The following is an 18,597-nucleotide window of genomic DNA, read 5'->3' on the forward strand; positions in this document are numbered from 1 at the left end:
ACAGGTGCACAGCACCACACCCGGCTGATTTTTGTGTGTTTTTGTAGAGATGGGGTTTCGCAGATACTCCATTTCATTTTTTTTCTGAGCAACGTCTCCAGGGACTGAAGCACGCATACTTTGACAACAGAGTCACCAGCAATGTCACTGACCTAGGGTGTCTGCAGCATTGAGTGTCTTCTATTTTCTATACTAGGTGTTTGATTGTTTTGTAAAGCAGGAAATACCTTTTTTTTTTTTGGAGACAGAGTCTTGCTCTGTCACCCAGGCTGAAGTGCAGCGGTGCGATCTTGGCTCTCACTGCAGCCTTGACCTCGTGGGCCCAAGCAGTCCTCCCACCCAGCTTCCTGAGCAGCTGGGCCTGCAGACCCACCCCACCACACCCAGCTAACTAAAAAAAATTTTTTTTTTGTAGAGCCAAGGCCTTGCTATGTTGCCCAGGCAGGCCTGAAGGTGCTTTTAGACTCAGATAAGCAGGACATTTGTAGCTGTGGAAATAGCTGTAATCTAACCATCAGAGTTGTTTTAAGGATACAAATTACATATAGTGTTTAAAGCATAATGAATGTACAGGTTGCTAGATTGGCGTTTACTCTGTTCTTTCTGTAACTTTTTAGAAGTTGGTCACTTACTTTTTTTTTTTTTTTTTTTGAGACAGGTTCTCACTGTGTTGCCCAGGTTGGAGTGCAGTGGCACGATCTTGGCTCCCTGCAGCCTCTGTCTCCCAGGTTCAAGCAATTCTCCCACCTCAGCCTCCCCAGTACCTGGGATTATAGGCGCCCACCACACCCAGCTAATTTTTATAATTTTAGTAGAGATAAGGGTTTCACCATGTTGGCCCGGCTGGTCTCAAACATCTGACCTCCGGTGATCTGCCCACCTCAGCCTCCCAAAGTGCTGGGATTACAGGTGTGAGCCACCGGCGTCTTTTTCTAGTATAAGTGTTTAAGGCTATGTAGCTCTCTAAAAGCATCTCTTTAGTGAAGCCAATAGTTTCCAACTGTAATATTTTTGTTAGTAATGTATATTTAAATTTTCATTATGATTTCTTTTTTGGCCCATAAATTATTTTAAAATGTACCTTTAAATTTCTAAATATATGGTTTTAAGAAACTCTTCTGTTATTATGTTGTTTTTTTTTCTTTCAGACTGAGTTTTGCTCTTGTCACCCAGGCTGGAGTGCAATGGTGCAATCACGGCTCACCGCAACCTTCGCCTCCCAGGTTCAAGCGATTCTCCTGCCTCAGCCTCCCAAGTAGCTGGGATTACAGGTGCCCGCCACCACGCCTGGCTGGTTTTTGTATTTTTAATAGAGACAGGGTTTCACCACGTTGGCCAGGGTGGTCTTGAACTCCTGACCTCAGGTGATCCACCTGCCTTGGCCTCCAAAAGTGCTGGGATTACAGGTGTGAGCGACCGCGCCTGGCCGTTATTATGTTTTAATTGCATTGCACCCGGAGAAATGGCTTGTGTGCTGCTGATTCCCTGGAATTTGTTGCGATTTTCTTTATTGCCAGATATGACATGAATGTTTATAAACATTCCTTGTATTCTAAAGAATATGGGCTGGGTGCAGTGGCTCATGCCTGTAATCCCAGCACTTTGGGAGGCCGAGGTGGGCGGATCACCTGAGATCAGGAGTTTGAGACCAGCTTGGCCGACATGGTGAAACCCCATCTGTACTAAAAATACAACAAAATTAGCCCAGTGTGGTGGCACACGCCTGTAATACCAGCTACTCAGGAGGCTGAGGCAGGAGCATTGCTTGAACCTAGGAGGCGCAGGCTGCAGTGAGCCAAGATCATGCCACTGCATTCCAGTCTGGGCGACAGAATGAGACTCCATCTTAAAAAAGCAAGCAAGCAAGCAAGCAAGAAAGAATATGTATTTAATTTGTGTGAGAAAGCAGGGAGGTGCAAGGTTCTGTATATCTCTAATGATCTAACTTGTTGCTTGCGTTGCTCATATTTCCTATTTACTGTTACTGACTTGAGCAATGTGGTAGATTATTATGGTAATCTCATTATGGTAGATTTGTCAGTTTCTCTGTGAGTTCTAGCAATTTTTGGTTCATATATGTTGACAGTATTTTATTAGGTGTGAATAACCTTATACTTTTCATCTTCCTGTTGAGTTGTACTTAGGTTTATGGCCTTTTCCATTCCGAATAAATGCTTTTATTTTTTTGGTCTTCATTGTCTGATATTAATATAGTTACTCCAGCTTTGTTTTGTTTGGTGTTTGCCTGGTATTTGTATTTTTGTCCATTTATTTTCAGACTGTCTGTGTTCTGTTTCATGGGTATATTAGTTTTTTGTGGCTCCTGTAACAAGTTACCACGTACGTGGTGCTTTAAAACAACAGAAATTATTCTCTCGTAGTTCTGGAGGCCAGAAGTTTGAAAACAGTATCACTGGACCAAAATCAAGGTGTCACTAGGGCTGTGCATTCTTCCTCTGGAGGTCGTATGGGAGAATCTGTTCCTCGCCTCTTCCAGCTTCTCATGGCTGCCACATTCCTTGGCTGTGGCTGCATCACTCCAATCTTTGTGACCCAGGTCAGATTGGTTTCTTGTCTTCTGTGTGGTTAAATCTCCCCCACCTCGATTTTGTAAGGATACTGGTGATTACATTCAGGGCCCACCCAGGTAATCCAGGATAATCTCACAATCCCAAAATACTTAATTATATCTGTAGTCTTTGCCATATAAAGTAATATTTACAGGTTCCAGGCATTATTCAGACCTGTTAACTTGGGGACCATTACTCAGCTTACTAAAAGAGTGTCTCTTATAAGTTACCTGTAATTTCTGTCTTTTAACTGGCATAATTTAGTACATTTATGTTATGATTCAGATAAATTTGTACTTTCTTTATCATCTTAGGTTTTGTGTTCTGTTTGTCTTTTCTCCCCATGCTTGCCTTTTTAAACAACTGGGAGTTGTTTGTTTTTCTTTATATTCTTCCATCTTTTGGTTTGGAAATGACATACTCTTAATATTCTTTTAGTGATTACCCTTGAAATTTTGCTAGGCATATTTAACGAAGTCTAAAACTAATATTCTGTCGCCCTCCTAGATACAGCAAAGGCATGAAAGTTCGTTAATTCCAATTATTCAACTCTCAAGTTACATGCTGCTGTTGTTCAGTGTTTTAGTCCAGACTTTTTTTTTTTTTTTTTTTTTTAAAGAGACACAGTCTTGCTCTGACACTCAGACTGGAGTGCACAAGTTTTTTTCTTTTCTTTTTTTTGAGACAGGTTCTCACTCTGTCGCCCAGGCTGGAGTGCAGTGGCGCGATCACAGCTCACTGCAGCCTTGACCTCCTGAGCTCTAGTGATCCTCCCACTTCAGCCCCCAAGTAGCTGGCACTACAGGCACATGCCGCCATGCCCAGCTATTTTTTGTATTTTTTTGTTGAAACAGGGTTTTGCCATGTTGTGTAGGCTAGTCTCGAACTCTGGAACTCGAGATCTGCCTGCCTCAGTCTCCCAGAGTGCTAGGATTATAGGCGTGCACCACCATTGGGCATGGTGGTGCATGCCTGTAGTCCCAGCTACTCGGAAATTATTTCACACAAGTTCTTTTTTTTAAAAAAAAAAAAAAATAGAGACGAGTCTCACTATTATGTTGCCCAGGCTGGTCTTGAATTCCTGGGCTCAAGTATCCTCCCACCTCAGCCTTCCAAAGTGCTAGGATTACAGGCATGAGCCACCACTCCCAACCTTCACCTAAGTTCTTGAAAGATAATTTTGCTTGATATAGAAATCCAGATTGACAGTTATTTCTTTTCAGCATTTTGGAGTTATCCTACTGCTCTCTACTTTTGTTGTTTCTGTTGGCAAGTTTGGCAGTAGTCAGTTTGTTATTCCCTTGTAAGTGATCTGTCTTTTTTTCTTCTGGCTTCTATTAGAATTTTCTTTTCTTTATTTTGGCCTTGGCTATTCTGCATATTCATTACAATGTGTGTAAAGTATGGATTTATCTTTATTTATTTTGCTTGGTTTTTGTAGATTCATGTCTTTCAGCTCTGGGAAGTTGTCAGCCATTTTCTTTTGGAATATTTACTCTTCCCTATTTATTATTTCTGCATGTTACTCAAGTAAATAGTTACTAGAGGTTTGTTTTTTTTTTTTTTTTTTCCTGAGACGGGGTCTTGCTCCGTTGCTCAGGCTGGAGTGCTGTGGCATGAACTCCGCTCACTGCAACCTCCACCTCCTGGGTTCAAGTGATTCTCTCGTCTCAGCCTCCAAGTAGCTGGGACTACAGGCGTGCACCACCATATCTGGCTAATTTTTGTATTTTTAATAGAGATGGGGTTTCACCACGTTGGCCAGGCTGGTCTCAAACTCCTGACCTCAGGTGATCTGCCCACCTTGGCCTCCCAAAGTGCTGGAATTACAGGTGTGAGCCACCACACCCAGCCAACGTTCTTATTCTGTTATTTTTTATTTTTTATTTTTTTTGAGATGGTGTCTCACTTTGTCGCCCAGGCTGGAGTGCAGTGGCGGCATCTCAGCTCACTGCAGCCTCCACCTCCTGGGTTCAAGCAATTCTTCTGCCTCAGCCTCCTGAGTAGCTGGGACTACAGGCTCATGCCACCACGCCGGGCTAATTTTTTGTATTTTTAGTAGAGACAGGGTTTCACCATGTTAGCCAGGCTGGTCTTGAACTCCTGACCTCATGATCTGCCTGTCTCAGCCTCCCAAAGTGCTAAGATTACAGACGTGAGCCACCGCACCCGGCCAGGGCAATTTTTTCAAAGCTGTGTTTTAATTCGCAAATTCCTCTTTGTATCTAAGCTGTTGCTCATTTTTTGACCTAAAAATTCAATTTAAATTTCTTTTATTCTAAAAATTAGCAGGTGTGGTGGTGCTCCTGCAGTCTCAGAGTCCCAGCTACTCAAGAGGCTGAAGTTAGAGGATCGCTTGAGCCCAGGAGTTTGAGACCAGTGTGGGTAAATCGAAATCCCGTCTCTACATAAAATACAAAAATTAGCCGGACATGATGGGGTGCACTTGTGGTCTCAGCTACTCAGGAGGCTGAGGTGGGAGGATCACTTGAGCCCAGGAGGCGGAGGTTGCAGTGAGCTGAGATTGTGCCACTGCACTCCAGCCTGGGTGACAGAGTGAGACCCTGTCTCAAAAAGAAAATCTGAGTGGTAGGGATTTTCAAGTATTTGCCTTAGTTGAGGTCTCCAAATGGAAATAGTGATTGGGCACTAGTTTAAAATGTACAAAAGGTGTATTCAGTGTCAGGTTGGTTCCAAAGTGCACGGTTTGACAGCCCAGGGAGCGAGTGAGGTGTGTTGTTGTGTTTTCCATGATACAGGGGAACTGACTCCAGTATGGCCAGTATACGAGACTTTGGTAAAATCATTACTTTGTTCTGGAACTCTATTTTAGCATCTGTAAAATGACTTCTAAAGTTCCTTCTGGGGCAGAAAATACATGCTTCTAAGGTTCTGTCTCATTGCTTTTTTTTTTATTTTAGTAATTTAATAAGCATTTATTTAAGATCTGCTGCATTCAGAGCATTGTGTTAGGAATATTGGAAGTAAAGCATTGTAATAGCTCTTGCCTTCAGTAAGCTTGCAGTCTGGCAGTTGGATTAAAAAAATGACCATACGAAGCAGTGATAACAGCCTCTAAGAGGGAACTCTACTATGTGGTGGAGATATGTGTCCCCCTGCAAATACCAAGAAAGACAGTTAATTAGTGTCCATTACAGAATGTTCTTCTGGTGTCCTTTTTAAAGAGATTCAGTCAGTCTTTAAAGATGATGCTATTGCTGCTACTGCTAATAATAATAGTGATAGCTACCACTTACTGTTTACTATGTACCTTGTGCTAAACACTTGACATAAGTTAACTCGTTTAATCTTAAACCAAGGAAGTAGATAATGATTCTCATTTTACAGATGAAGAAACTGAAATAGAGAGAGATGAAGAAATGTGCCTAAGGTTACGCGGTTTAGTGGACTGGGATCAGAACCCGGGTTCTCTGGCCTTAGACGATAAACCATGGATAGGAATTGAGCACATTTATTAATCAGCATTGCAAGGCTAGTGGAATTTTGATAAACACCCAAACCAGATTCTTCTCTGCACTAGTGATACCAGACAGATTTTGGAAATATAAACAGGATAGGGTGCATTAAAGTTCACTCACATTTGTTCAGTTAAACAGATGGTTGGCTTATCTTTAGTTGCTTCACTCAGTCATTTTCAAAACCACACCCAAGGCCAGGCAGTGGCTCATGCCTGTATTCCTAGCAGTTTGGGAAGCTGAGGTCAGAGGATCACTTGAAACCAGGAGTTTGAGACCAGCCTTGGCCACGTAGTGAGACCATGGCTCAACAAACAAAGAATAATAAACATATTTACTATTACGGGACGTCTATGTGCCAGACATTGTGCTAGACATTTTACATTTATTATTTCTAATTGCCCCAACAACCTGGGAACATATCGCCGAGTGTATTTTATTACAAATGTGGAAACTGAAGTACAGAAGACAATAAGCCTATGAAGTGATCGTAGGGCGTTGCTGGTACAAAGTCAAAACCTGCATCATTGGGCCCTGCGCCTCTATGTCTGTGGGGAGAAGGGATTGTTGATGATGTGATAGCTGGAAAACATATCATTCATCAAAATAAATCCCAGGTGGATTAAAAAGAAATGTTTAAAATTATAGAGGCACTGTGGAGAAAAAGCAAAATAAAATGTTTATCAGAGATAACGCCTTAACATTTTCTTGGAACATTTTATTAGATGTGTGCCTGGGAAGGAATGATAACTTTCTTTTTAAAACCAGAAGAAATCACAAAGGAAAAGGTTTGTCGACCTAAATATGCAAAATGTTAAAATATTTTCTTATTGAAAAAATTATAGAAGATGGTAGTCTGAGAATGACAAATATGATAAAAGGGTCAATACCTGTACTATTTTTTTCAGATGTGTAGAAATAAATACATCAAGATCTCAACAGATATATGTACAAAGGAAATAATAGGCCATGGGAAATTTTAAATGTAAATAAGCATATAAAAAAATTCATGCTCACATACTGAGAGAAATACCAAATAAAGTAGATATTTCTACACTCCAGCCTTGGCAACAGTGAGACCGTGTCTCAAAAAAGCAAAACCAAAGCAGACATTTCCCATCTACCAAAACAGAGAAATTTTAGTGATAGCCTCTGCTTCCTTTTCGGAGTATGTAAGCCAAAAGGAAGTGAAACTTTTTATTTAATCCTCACCCATTTTGGAGGTTTTCTTTACTGTAAGGTTTCCTTTCCAGTGTCAGGCTTAACCTTCAAGCAGTTACCACTCTAGACACATTGTTTGCCGCCATTTCATTCAGCAGCTGCGTTATTCATAAGATCACTTTATAATGACATACTTTTCCATCTTACTGTTTTATAATTATTAAATGGTTCCCCTGATATTGCTCCATTTTTTTTTTTTTTTTTCAGGAGAAACATTCTCAGGTTAGTACTGTTAATAACCTCCTTACGTGTTTAATTAGATTATAGAGTGTTGGTTTTTTCCTTCCTTATAAAATCTTACGTAGAGTTTTCTATACTGATGTGTCTGGTCAACCTGTGCTTCCTGACTTAGCTGAGTCTTCCTGCAGTCTTTATGGGGTTTCATAAAGTGAGCAGGTACCATGCTCACTTAGCTATAACTTCCCTGAGGTCTAGAAATCTCCTTTTCTTCTTTTCTTATTGTCCTACCTCTGGGAGTTGTTTGTGTGAGCTTTAGTCTCCAAATCGAGTCATCTAGAGGCAGACATACTAGCTACGTTTGCTTTATCAACTTTGGGAATTGACGTAATTTTGGAAACATAAGACCTTCTTAATTCAGAGATACAAAACCCAATTTGATATGCAGATTGTCCATTTGCAGTCTGGAATTTCCCTGTGAGTGGCGAACTTGTGAGTGAAATTTGGAGTGTTTTAGTTTGTTGCTGTACTCCAAGGGTCTCTTCAGTTGGACGTCAGTTGTGATTGAATGAAGCAAAGCAAAGGTTTTTCTTAGTCATATGCCTCTAGAAACAAAACTTAGATTAGCATTGTTAGTCCAAAATGTTAGATCTGGAAATGTATTTGTTCTTCCATATGTATTAATTGAGAGACTATTACGTGACAGCTCTGTGAATACAGTAGTGAATGAGACAGACCAGTTTCTTGTCCTCTTGGGAGTTTATTATACTAGGGGAGATAGTTTATTTCTGACAGTAATATTAAGAGTTAACACTTAAGTACTTCCTATTTGTCAGGCACTTATTCTAAGCATTTTACATGCATTAACCTGTTGTTAAACTCATATTTCAAATGTGGAAACTTCCACCAGGGAAGTTAAGAAATCTTGCCAAAATTATAGTCAGTAAGTGGCTGAGCTGGAGTCTGAACTCAAGCAGTCTAGCTCCAGAGTCTGTGCCCTGATAGTGATGATAAGTACTTTGAAGGGTAAGAAAACACAAAAAGTCCGGGTGATTTGAGAGAGCTGGGAGTGGGGACTATTCTAAATAGGGTGGGCAGGGAAGCAAACTTCAAAATTTACAGTTGAAATTTGACCTGCAGCCTAACTGATAAGGACTAAGGCATTCAAAGTAGCTGGAATAAATTCTTTGTTCTAGGCAGAGAGGACAGCAAGTACAAAGACTCTGAGGCAGGAAGGGGCTGGGGGTGTTTGAGGACAGAAGGGAGACTAGTGTGTCTGGGAAATGGTGAGCAAGGGAGCGTGGGGGCTGGGGGCCAAACTGGGAAGGCCCCTGCATATTGGGGTCAAGAGTGCAGATTTTATTCTACGGACTGTGGTAAGCCATTGAACTCTTGGCCCCAAGTGGTCCTTGGCCTCCCAAAGTGCTGGGATTACAGGCATGAGCTACCACTCCCAAATTAAGTAGGGTGCGACATTTAAATATATTAATACCTTTATGGAGAATGAATTATTAAGAGTTTATGAGTTTAGATACAGAGAGACAAGACTAGAGATTAAGAGTCTTATTTTGAATAAGTTAGGTTTGAGTAGACTTTAAATATTCAAACAGATGTTTTGTTGGCATTTGGACATGCAAGTTTGGCCTCAGGGAAGAGTTTAGGGCTAGAGATAAAAATTTGGGGCCCATTAGTGTATATAAATCAGTGGTTCTCAACTCTGAGTGCACATTTGACTCACCTTTAAAAATGCTCATGCCCAAGCTCCATTCCTAGAGATTCAGATTCTGTGGGTCTGGGTTTGGGTCTAGCCATGGTTTGTTTTAAGTCTTATCTAGGTGGCTCTAATGTATGACGAGGGCTGAGAACCACTGGTGGAGGTGGTATTTAGAGCCAAGGATGGGCCTGGATCAGTGTGATCCTTTAAGGCAAACTTGTCCAACCTGTTGCCCACATGTGGCCCAGGACAGCTTTGAATGCAGCCTAACACAAATTCGTAAACTTTCTTAAAACATTATGAGATTTAAGTTCATCAGCTATCATTAGTGTTAGTGTATTTTATGTGTGGCCCGAGACAATTCTTCTTCCAGTGTGGCCCAGGGAGGCCAAAAGATTGGACACCCCTGGCTTAAGGCAATGGTATAACTAGGGAAGACAAGCAGCTCAGGGTACTGGGGCAGCCCAGCAGGTAGAAGTTGGATAGAAGAGGTAGAACAGCAAGGGAGACTCACAGCAGTAGCTGGAGAGGTTGGAGGAAAACCAGAAACTGATGTCTGAAAACTGGAAGAGGACAGTGACTCCTGAAAGTGGGAGCAGCTGTGCCAGATGCTGCTGAGAGCTGGTAAAGTGAATGCGCTCAGAAGGAATTGAAACTAGCTTCACTGAATGGGTCTCAGAGGTTCAAACCAGGGTTTTAGGAGCTGTAGATTCAAATCCTACCCCTGACATTAGTTTTCTATTTAAAATTAAACAGGATGCTCTTTTCTTAACCTCTTTTTATCTTTGCTTATTAACCAAAATGTAACTGAACTGTCTCAATGCTTAAAGAAAGGAGATGATAAACAGACAGCCTTATTCCCCTCTCCCATTCCCAAACAAAAGCCAGTTCTTACCTGGGGTTTTGGCTCTAGCTTTCTCTCTGCCTGGAGTGCCTTTCTGGATATATGGCCACCTGGCCTAGTGCTCTCACCACCTGTTTGTCTGTGAGTCCTTCCTCAGCTGTCCCCTTCTCTGGGAGCTTTCCTTTGCTCTTCCTACTTAATGATGTGACTCACCTCCCCACCCCCTGGACTCCCAGTTCCCTACCCATAGCACTTGTCGCCTTCTAACTGTGTGATTTACTTATTTATCATGTTTACTGCCTGGCTTCCCTGCAGGAATGTAAGAAATCTTTGTTTTGTTCATTGATATCCCCCGAGAATGTGGATTGCTGAGCAATGCCTGGTCTATAGCAGCCTCACAGTTAGTGCTTTGTAGATATTTGGTGACTGAGTGCTGACTCCATGAAAATGATTGTCATCCTTTGACTCTGCTCCAGTTGCATTTGAAAAGTTGCATGGGATCTGCCACTTCTCTCCATGACCCAACTATAGAGACTTCTGGAGTGTGGCTTCTCCCCTCTACCTCAGTACTGTCATGCCTATTGAATTTTTTTGAGACAGAGCTTCACTCTGTCACCCAGGCTAGAGTGCAGTGGGATGGTCATGGCCCACTACAGCCTCTACTGGGCTCAAGTGAGCCTCTCACCTCAGACTCCTAAGTAGCTGGGACTACGGGTGCATGCCACCACGCCCAGCTAATTTTTAATTTTTTTTTTGGTAGAGCTAGGGTTCTGCCATATTGCCCAGGCTAGTCTCAAACTCTGGGCTGAAGCGATCTGCCCACTTCTGCCTCCCAAGGTGCTGGGATTACAGTTGTGAGCCACTGTACCAGGCTTTACTTGGAATTTTTAGACTTCAGAAATTATTTGAATGTTAATATAGGAAAGTGGTAGTAATAATTAGAAGCAAATTATATATATGAGAAACAGTATTTAATGTATTTTGGAGACCAAGTGTTATGACAGGGATCAGAAATTTTCAGTTGTCACTGACAGTAAAAATCATTGCAAGAAGCAATTTGGTGCTGTGGAAAGTTCATAGGCTTGGAAGCCAGGATACTTGGTTCTTAGGTTTGTCCAGTAATCTTAGCCACCCTACAGTGAGTGTCTGCTGTCTGCCAAACACTCTAAATGCTTTCCAGACAACATTTTTGATTTTACTGTATCACTCATGGTTGCCATTACTACACCTTGTTTTTTGTTTTGTTTTGTTTTGATGTTTTGTTTTCTAAGAGATAGGGTCTCACTGTGTTGCCCAGGCTGGTCTCAAACTCCTGGGCTGAAGAGATCCTCCTGCCTCAGCCTCCCAAGTAGCTGTGAGTACAGGCATGAGCCACTGTGCCTGGCTACTATACCCTGTTTATAGATGGAAAAACTGAGTCCCAGAGAAAAGATAAGAAAGAAAAGATTCTATTCTGATATGAACAGAATCATTTTGGAGTGGAGACCATGTGGGGCACATTTAACCCCTATACATTGTCAACTAGAGAGTTTGGTTAACTTACTGTCTCTACCTTAGGGTAAGACACAATCTCCGAGGACCTACATTTTATGACCTGTGAGATCAGGATAAGGCTATCCTGCTAAAACACTTAAATAACAGAATTTATGGCCGGGCGTGGTGGCTCACACCTTTAATCCTAGCACTTTGGGAGGCCAAGGTGGGCAGATTGCCTGAGTTCAGGAGTTCGAGAACAGCCTGGGCGATACGGTGAAACCCCATCTCTACTAAAATACAAAAAATTAGCTGGGCGTGGTGGCGTGTGCCCGTAGTCCCAGCTATTCAGGAGGCTGAGGCAGGAGAATTGCTTGAACCTGGGAGGCGGAGGTTGCAGTGAGCCAAGATCGTGCGTGCCATTGCTCCACCCTGGGTGACAGAGCGAGACTCCGCCTCAAAAAACAAAACAAAACAAAACAAAAAACAGGATTTATATTGTAAAATATAAAACTTTAAACAAATGTTTTGTATCATTATGCTGCTGAAAATACAATGTTCCAACAGTGTCCTCTGTTCATTTTATAACCACAGTGATGCTTATTATTTTATTTATTCGAATGTATCTGAGATGCCAAGTTCAGGAGATTTTTGGAGTCCTGCTCTGTGTGCCCTTCTGCCAGGTGGCCCTATGCTTATAATCACTCTTAGGTGTTTACACTTCCTTCCTCTTTCTTGTCAGGGTCCCTGGCTCCCTCTGGAGTCTACTCTCCAGGAGGTGGGGGGCGCTGATGTCAGCAGGGAAGGGGGGCTTATTGCTCTCAGTGATGCTTATTATTTTATTCACGTTCTTAATGGTTTGAGTTTTTGGTTTTTTAAGAGATGGGGTCTTGCTTTGTTGCCTGGCTGGATTTGAACTCCTGGACCCCATTGTGCCTCACTTGTTTTATTTTTCAAATTTTATTATTTTGTAAATTTCCCTTTTTATAAATTAATCTTTAAAAATGTGTGTGTGTATATCTATGAACAAATAAAGGATCTCCTGGTCATCTCTGTCCCCATCCACCCAGCTCCCTGTTCCTCCTTACAAGTAAATCACCATTGTAAGTTGTATATTCTTCCTGCATTTCTTTATGCAAATAGAAGGAAATGTGAATGTTTTTCTTATTCTCTTCCTTCTCCCCACAAAAGATACCATACATACACTATTTTCTCTTGTTTTTTTTTTTCCTGCCTGACAGTATTTCCTTGTTTTTGTGAAGACTAGACCATCTAAAATTTTGTGTACTCATAATTACTTGATAGCATAAAGACTTTCAAGTCTCCATCAGCTGACACAATTAATTTTCAATGAACATACCTTTGGCAAGTCTTCTTAGGCTTATTTTTGTGATTTTTAAATGCTTCCTGCCTAGCTCTAAAAAGGAAAACCTGGCACCATCCTCAGAAGTTTCAGAGTTAATGAAGTATCTCATGTCTCAGCCTTTGCGTGTACAGAATAAATACGTTTTTCTGAGTACACTTACCCATTGTGGTGTTCTCAGTTTATGAGCCCTTGCTATAATTTTCAGAGCTTTCTTTTATCATTTGTCTTTCAGATAAAACAACTGCTTCACAACTAGGAACTTTTAGTTGTTGATTATTAAATTCTGTCAAAACTGCCTGTTTGTTTTTTGTGGTCAGTATTTTAATCTCCCTTATCTAAAATCCTGCCAAACTTCCCCACCTTCCCCCTGCTCCAGAAAAATAAAATCCAACTCAAACCTTACTTACCAAACCACCCTCACAGAGTGAAATTCAGAAAAAAAATTTTGTTTCAATAAAAAGATTTTGAAAGATTTCATCACTTCAACAAAACTATAGTTAAAAAATTAAAATATTATATTAATTGAAGGACAGTAACAGTATAATGAGGGAGCAAAAATAGAGAAAGCAGCTGACATTGCCAGAAGATAAGTCAAATTCTGCTTTTTCCCACATGTAATTGTTCAGGACATGTGGCTCAGAATATGTGAATTAGTATGGTAACTACAGCAGAGTCTCTCTGGGTTGTGTTATTTGCTCAATTGCGAGATAGCATACATATAAAATTATTTCTAGATTCACTCCTGAAATCTTAACTGCAGTCTGCTTTGTGGAATTTCTTCTTGGAAGAACTTGTTTAAGAGTATGCTGATTGATATTTGTTCATGGGCCATCTGAAGATTCTGGATGTTATTTTATTTTATTTTTTGAGGCAGTCTCCCTCTGTTCCCCAGGCTGGAGTGCAGTAGCACAATCTCGGCTTACTGCACCCTTCGCCTTCCGGGCTCAAGCAATTCTCCTGCCTCAGCCTCTGGAATAGCTGGGACTACAGGCACGCACCATCACACCCAGCTAATTTTTTGTGTGTGTGTATTTTTAGTACAGACGGGGTTTCACCATGTTGGCCAGGCTGGTCTCAAAGTCCTGACCTCAGGTGATCTGTCCGCCTTGGCCTCCCAGAGTGCTGGGATTACAGGCGTCAGCCTCTGTGCCTGGCCTGGAGGTTATTTTAAATCGTTTTTTTTTTTTGGGATGAAAACAAATTTTGTTAAAATTAGTAATACAGAATGATTTTGTGTTCTTTTATCATTCATTCATTTACCAAATATTTATTGAGGCCTGTTCTGTGCTAAATGGTGGGGAGATGGTGCTGAACTACACAGAAGAGCCCCAGTATGCCTGCTAGCTCTTCCCGTGTTTACATTTTGATTTTCTGTGCTGCAATACAGTAGATGAGCTTGGCATTGAGAGTGAGTAGTCTTGGATTTAGGTATTGAGCCGGCCATTTATTTATTGTGAGACCTCTGGAACTTAAAACTCTGAGCCAGCACACCTGTAATCCCAATACTTTGGGAAGCCAAGGTGGGTGGATTGCTTGAGCCCAGGAGTTCAAGACCAGCCTGGGAAACTTGGTGAAACCCCATCTCTACAAAAAATATAATAATTATCTGGGCATGGTGGCACGCTCCTGTAGTCCCAAGCTACTTGGGAGGCTGAGATGGGAGGATCACTTGAGCCCGGGGGCAGAGGTTGCAGTGAGCCAAGATCACGCCACTGCACTTCAGCCTGGATGACAGAGCAAGACCCAGTCTGAAAAAGAAAGAAAGAAGGAAAACCCACAAAAACACTGAGTCAGTCTTGATCTGCACATGGAGGAATCTTGCAGGGTGGTTGGAATTAACGAGTGTGTGTGAGAACATTGTTCTCTGCAGTGGTCTTTATAGGGTCTTTAGACAATTCGTGGTCACTTTTCTGGATCCCTTGCATTTTCTAGCTGCATTTTCCTCAACTGGGTTTGGGAAAAATTAGGTCTGGAGTTTGGGATGGGGAGCTGTTTTTACTTTACAGGTGAGGTAACTCCATACATGTTGAAGTTTTATAGGAGTATGAGTGGAACCAACCTCTGATTTTTGGCTCAGTACTGACCCTTGGACTGGAGAGTCCTGTTGTCAGCAACAAGAACACAGTTTAATGAGAAGCAATTAAGAGTGCGGTCTCCAAACCATAGTCTTAATTTCAGATTCTTGCTTCTCCACTTACTGCCTACTAAACCTTAAGCAAGTAACTGGAATATCTCTCATAACACACCATAGGATTAATTAATGCTGTAGTTAAAAGAAAAACAACACCAGCTATGTAATTGTATAAAAGACTTAATAAAATGTGGACGATTTAGGCTGGGAAGCCGTTAACTAACCATTCATCATAAAAGAGGGAGGAAGCAAGAGGACCCACTTGAGTAGGCTGGTACAAATTGCTGTGGTTCAGTTTTACTTTTTGCTTTCGTTTCTAATTGGAGCTGTTTTGAGACATCCTGATTGTCAGAGAGAATGTGGATTAGAGGGAGGAGGAGGAGCTCTGGAGTCAGGCAGCCCGAGTTCAGACTCCAGCAACCCCATTACTGGCTGCTTAACTGTGTTGTGCCTTATCTGCAGAAAAAATGAGTTAAAACACACATAGTGAGCAGTGATAACTGTAGCTGTGATTATTTGAAAGGGGCCTTTTGAGCAGCTGCTTCTGCAAGAGGACATCCGGAGACACAGGAATAGAAATGATCCGATCAGAGTAATTAAAGGCTTTTAACTGAGCTCTGAGGTCCCAAACAGGGCACATTCCGTCAGCCTAAAGCTGTGAAGAAGAACCTTCAACATAAGGTGGGTGTTCTCTTTTAGGGTGGTGGAGAACCGTGTCATTAGGCTAGTACTGTAAGCAGTGCGGGGTTAGAGCTTAACTACGGTTGTGTTTGGGAGATAGCGCCAGATGTTGGGCTCCCTCCTGCCAGTAGATAACAGGGATTTCCTTTGCATTGGCTGGTGCTGCAGCCTTCCAGTATTGCAGGTTTCCAAGTGTTTGTAATGAATTTCTGGCCAGGGCGTCCATGTCTCTTGGTGCTGGCCAGGGTGTGTGCTGACGGCTGCACTGTTCCCAGCCCTCTGCCTGGATGTAGTCTTCAGTGTCGGAGCCCCCAAGTCTGTTTACAATCTTGTTACTCTTTCCAGCGAACTCTCCACCTTCTGTTTCACTGCGTATTTCCTGACGATGCAGTTTCATTTTGGATGCAGACCTCTTGGAGCCCTTTGTCCCAGGGAAGTTAGATGTCCCTTGTGGCAAATACCCTACTTCGGGAATAAACAGTCTCATTTGAGCCCCTGCTATGTATGACACACTCCCCCAGGGCCCTTGTACAAACATGAGTTAGAAATGTATTGTCCCCGTATTTCACAGGCCCACAGACCAGTGATGGAGCAAGTATGTACCCAGATAATTTATCCGCATATGATTTGGTCCTGTTTGAAAGTGGCCATGGGAGAGGTGGGAATGGTGTATGTTGACACACAGGAGTCCAGGTGCCAGGCTTGGGGCGTGGGGAACCTTCATAGAGCGGGAAGCATTCGAGTTGGATATTGAGAATGAGTGGGGGCTGAAAGGTTTAGAATAGAGAGAATAGTTAAATTAGGTCATTAAAAATGTGTGGAACACCTGCTGGGTGCCAGGTACTGCATGTGAAATCAGAGGACGGTTGACTGCGCTCACTCTGCTGTCTTTTCTGTGCTACTCCCTAAAGCTCAGTAGATGTTTATTCACCAGGTGACTGCTGCCTTCCCCAAGCCACCTGGCAGTCACGTTTTACCTCTGAAATCATCTCAGTGAAGCTTTCCTGACAGCCCCTCTCTATGAGTTTCCTAGAGCTGCTGTAACAAAGTGCCACAGACCAGGGGCTTAAACAACAGTAATGTGTCATCTCACAGTTCTGGAGGCTAGAAGTCTAAGATCAGGGTGTGGGCAGGGCTGGTTCCTCCCGAGGCTGTGAGGGAGAATGGGCCCCATCCTAGCTCGGTAGTCGGCAGTCCTTGGCGTTTCTTGGCTTGAGGAAGCACTGCGTCCACCTCTGCCTTCATCTACACTTAGTTCTCCCTGTGCGTGTCTCTTTGTCCGCATTTTCCGTTTTATAAGGACATAAGTCATTTTGGATTAGGTCTGCCTTGTGGACCCCATCTTAACTAATTACATCTGTAGCGACCCTATTTCCAAATAAGGGCATATTCTGAGGAATTGGGGGTTAGGGCTTCAACATGTGAATTTTGGGGAGTGGACACAGTTCAACTCATAATATCCTCTCTCAGTTCTTTCTACCTCCCACTCATGGACACTTTCCCCCTGCTGATATACTGTAAGTGGAGTTCTGTCATGCACTGAGAGAATTTTGTTTGTCATCTCCTGCTCTTCGTATTTTTCAGTCTCTGGTGCCTTGCATGTAAGGTGGAAGGTGTCTCCAGTGCAAATTTATTATGCGCCAGGAGTTAGTAGAAATAAGGGAAGATACTGCAGAGATCACCTCTCTTCTTGGTCTCCTATGGACAATTCCAAAGGCTCTCTGGAGTTGGGTGCCAGGTGGCCAAGGACACTACCAGGGGATACCACTTTCATTATCTCCTTTTTCCCACGGAGCAGTAATTCATTATTAGCTGACAATCAAAGAGCATTAGAAATCTGACAAGATCCTTTGGGTCCTCTAGCAGGCATTTTACACGGAGGCTTTCTTTAATGGCTCTCTTCTTCCTAGTTTCAGCCGTAAGTTTTCATGTTCCAGCTTTAGGGATTCAAAAGTAAATCATGTGAATGCTGGGAATAGTTACCCTTAGCAAAGATGTCTGTGCCAGAAGGGAGATGCCAATAAATAATTGAATCTGTCCAAAAGTTTCAGAATTCCCTCATTATATATTTGAGAGAAGCAAAAATTTGTCTGGTATCTGACCTGAGGTTTAGTTACACATTAATAAAGATGGATCATCCCAGGGCTGCAGTACTTCTGCTAAGAAAGAATATTCCAGCATACCCTTTGTTATTTCCGAGTCAGTAAATAATGTACTAGGTAGAGTGGTGTTTTCTGGGACATTAGAAAAGGGACGTTATTTGGACTAAATAGTGCTGTTCAGTCAGGATTTTCTTCAGTGCCATTTAGCAAACCAACTGTCCTTAGTCTGTCCAGCTAGCAAGAATTTGTATAATGCAACAGAGTACTTTACAGTTTTCACACTTTAAATGTCACAGGAGGGGTTCTTCACTAGGCTCCTGGAACCTAGTCTAGCAAAATTAGAGGAAAGGCCCTAAGGAGATTTATCTCTGTTAAGAGAAAAAGTTAACATTTTCAGGCTAAATAGTTGAATCTACTGAAGATAACAAATAATGTCTACTATTTCAACCCTCCAAAGATTGAAGAGTGTTAGGATTGTCATTTGTGTTTTTTTGTGGGGTAGTTGAATAAAATTGGGCAGCTAAAATTTTCAGTTCCATGTGCCTCCTAAACAAAAAACAAAGTAAGTAGTTTGTGAATTGACTGCAGACAAAATAGAAACTATGCTGCATCCTGTTTTTTTGTAAACAGATGACATTTTCTTTCTTTTTTTTTTTTTTTGAGCTGGAGTCTCGCTCTGTCACCCAGGTTGGAGTGCAGTGGCGTAATCTTGGCTTACTGCAATCTGTGCCTGCCGGGTTCATGCCATTCTCCTGTCTCAGCCTCCCGAGTAGCTGGGACTACAAGTGCGCGCCACCACACCCGGCTAATTTTTTTTTGTATTTTTAGTAGAGACGGGGTTT

The 18,597-nt window shown here is 42.1% G+C and overlaps 1 protein-coding gene across 18 annotated transcripts in view; it reads left to right on the forward strand.

Moving 5' to 3' along the window:
- Positions 1 to 18,597, forward strand: part of ADD1 (adducin 1) — an 86,307-nt gene that overhangs the window by 8,675 nt on the left and 59,035 nt on the right. For 3 of the 18 annotated variants that reach the window (XM_063603491.1, XM_063603494.1, XM_063603493.1), the window contains exon 2: positions 2,382 to 2,557. The exons of 13 other annotated variants lie outside the window; for them this stretch is intronic. The gene's annotated coding sequence lies outside the window, so the exon portion shown is untranslated. Of the gene's footprint in view, positions 1 to 2,381; positions 2,558 to 14,654; positions 15,654 to 18,597 lie in introns of those variants that run through there. 2 more of the 18 variants (XM_008965500.5, XM_063603492.1) reach the window with 1 other exon arrangement.

Source organism: Pan paniscus, chromosome 3, assembly GCF_029289425.2.
Source record: "Pan paniscus chromosome 3, NHGRI_mPanPan1-v2.0_pri, whole genome shotgun sequence".
Classification (NCBI taxonomy): domain Eukaryota; kingdom Metazoa; phylum Chordata; class Mammalia; order Primates; family Hominidae; genus Pan; species Pan paniscus.